The sequence below is a fragment of the Fukomys damarensis genome, unplaced genomic scaffold (genome assembly GCF_012274545.1).
Source record: "Fukomys damarensis isolate Sample0158 unplaced genomic scaffold, DMR_v1.0_HiC HiC_scaffold_22, whole genome shotgun sequence".
Lineage (NCBI taxonomy): Eukaryota > Metazoa > Chordata > Mammalia > Rodentia > Bathyergidae > Fukomys > Fukomys damarensis.
The window spans coordinates 1524326-1527474 of record NW_022900934.1 but is presented as its reverse complement, the minus strand read 5'-3'; positions in this window follow the sequence as shown (position 1 = coordinate 1527474).

Genomic DNA, 3149 nt, shown 5'->3' with positions numbered 1-3149 from the left:
GCCCACTTAGCTTGGGCAAGGCCCTGGGCTCCAGCCCTAGTACCACAGAAACCCCAAGGGGACCAGCGCACCCCTTGTGTGCAGTGAGCACGCCCGGGACATGGTGACCACAGCGGCGGGGAGCAGAGCAGGCGTAGGAGCAGGACTGGTGGGAGGAGCAGGGTCCACTCGGCGTGCTGGGTGCCAAGCAACCTCATCAGACGGAACCCTGGGACCCCTTTTCTACACACCATGCCCTTGATTTTGGGGTCTCGTTGGGGTCTTCTCCCTTCCCCAAAATGCCTAGGACTGAGCAGGGCGTGGGGGCCGGACGCTCTCCACAGTCGAGGAGGAAGACTTCCAGGTACAGTGCCTCCGCACATCTGCCTTAGCTGGAGGGCGATGGAGATCAGCTGCACAACAGGCAGCAAAGCGACCTCTCTTTCTGTCCTGCCCTGCTGATAGGGGACCCTGGGCTGCCTCACCGGCCAGCCTCCTGCCTCACCTGGTGGCTCATGGCCTGAAGGGCAGCGAGAGGACAGTGTCAGGGAAGGATGGCCGACAGCTGTATCAAAGCCCTTGGTCGGGCCAGCTCCTGCCTGGAGGAGGAAGCTTAAATTCAGCAGCAATGACCACGCGCAGCGGTGGGGTGGTACGTCTCCCTCACCCTGGCACATCCTTAATGGTGGTATGGAGCCGAAGGGGCTGCTGCCCGTTGCCCCTGATGATGCTCACTCCAGCCCAACTCCTCCCATGCAGGGGAGTCCTGCATACGTTGCTGCAGCCCAGAAAGCCTCCCCGGGTGCGTTAGTGCCTGTACTGCCTACGTGTTCGGGGCCTCCTGGGGGCTGTCCACACTATGTGGTGTGTGCTGTGGGTCTGGCCCAGGCTGACAGAGGGACTTGGCTGATGCCATGGGCTCCGGGGACAGCACTGCAGTGGAGTTCTACACTGTGGCCCCTGTGCCCAGCTCTCAGGAGCCACATGGCTTTGCGTTCTCAACAGGAAGCGGCCTCCCTCGCCCGGCTCGGCCCCGGCTGCTCAGCGGAGCAGGTGCTGAGGTCAGGAAGGGCTGGTCTCACCACCCCCCGGAGGTGCAGTCTGCTGTGGGGCAGCTGCAGCAGGGCACTGTCCTCAGTCTGGCCTGGTGGGATGCTCAGGGCCCGGCCCTGGCTGCTCTTGGTAGGCTAAGGTGAGTGGGAGGGGATGTGAGCGGCTGTGCAGGAGCCAGCACAGGGAGACTCTGACCCTCGCTGGTCGGAGACCACTTACCTCTGTGTCTGTTTCCTTACCTGTGAACAGGCTCTTGGAAGGTCCCTGAGCTGTGTGGGCCAGGAGGGCTGGCAGCACGCCCACTGGAGCAGGGCCAGCACCTGTGGTGCCATCAGAGCCTCTGAGATTCCCTGTGGGGATCCCTCAGCTCCACACGGGCCAGGTGGGCAGTAAGTCAGAGCACCCCACATTAGTTTGGGCTCCCCCACACTGGCCAGCAGGTCCAGGGCCCTTGCTGGCACCTCCTCAGACCCAGGTCTGGGGCTCAGAGAGAGGGGCTGCACCCTCCCTGGGGAAACACTGGAAACCCCACAGCAGAAGCCAGGCCCAGGCCCTTGCTGGGTCCTCAATGCGGATGTGGGGCGCAGTTCCCACCGTGGTTCTTGGGGGATGGAGGAGGCAGGAGCAGCTGGAACAGGCTTTCCAGAGTAGGGCATGGTAAGGGGGCTCCAAGTAGGGCCCCTGCCGGGGATGGAGATGCTTTCCCTTTGTTCTCTGCCTGCTCCTCTGGGTCCCACCACACTAAGGCTGGCGCCTGCTGTCGTGCTCTGCCCAGCGTCCGTCCCCCTCCAGAGGACCTTTGAGCCACTGCATCTGGGCCTCAAGGCCTGCAGGGCCCAGGGAAGCCAGGCCAGGCAACCAGCTGGCATTTCAGAGCCATAGCATCACCTGCCAGTGGCAGGCACCTGGCTGGACTGCACAGGTGAGGCCCGGGAAGTGCTTTGCAGGCCCAACGTGCTTAGGGCTTAGCTTGTCCTTGTGTGGAAACTGAACCGGAAACCCTGGAGGCCAGGCTTCCGGGTGACGCTGGGTTTAAGTTTTAAATGAATGCCCACTGGGTTATCGCTGATGGCGATATTTCAGACTTTAAAACCAAGGTGGGAGTTTGTAAACAAAGTTTTGAATTAGAAGAGTTTACATTTATAAACCTCTGGGTTCCTGAATGTGGGGCTGTGGCCCCTGCAGGGGCCCCCAGTCCCTGCTGCTCCCCAACATCAGGTTCTCAGCGCTGGCTTCAGCTCCCAGCATGCCCTGGTGAGGCGGTGTCACTAGCTGCTGGGATGGAATCCTAGCTGACCAGGGGCCACGTCTGCCTCTGTCCAAGTGGGGCCCCAGACATTTTATGCTGCCAGTAAGTGACCATGTACTGGACGTGGTGGCACACGCCTGGCATCCCAGCACGCAGGAGGCTGAGGCAGGAGGATCACTGTGAGTACATGGCCAGCCTGGGATACCCAGTGAGACAGCCTCTCTCCCCACCAATCACAAAACAGAAGTGGCCACAGTACATAGACTCAGTCAGAAAAAGGCCCTTTACTGCCCCTCTGCAAAAACCATCCAAATAAATACACGAGGTGGTGATGAATGCGGCGTGGCTGTCTCCCTTGGGGCGGTGTCCTGGTGCAGTGAGCACCGCACACGTCCCCGGCGGTCCTGCTCCCTCAGGAGGCAGAGGACTGCGTACCACAGCTTCCTCCCTCACATGTGGGAGATAAGACTTGAGGCGCCAGCAGACCCCATCCCCAGGCTCCCCCACTGCTGCTGGCCACAGGCCCTCACTTGGAACCCGGGTTTTACAGACGCAGGCTGGAACTTTCCCCAGTTGTGCGGCCTGAGTGCCACGGCGAGAGCTGATCAGGGACTCGAGTTGGCCGTACCGCGGCGTGGGAGTCTCTCGCTGTCTGGGTGGGCTGAGTCCTCCCATGGTCCCTGGGCACAGAAGCTGCCCTGCTGCTGTCGAGGGCACCTGTGCCCCAACTCCGGGAGGTGGCTGAGGGCGGGCGGTCCTGTGGTCAACAGCCGGGTGGCTTTGTGGGTTCTGTTCCAGGCGACTCCCGGCACCAGCCTGCCCGGCACCTAGGCCAAAGCCAGTGCACACCAGGCCTCCTGGCGCAGGG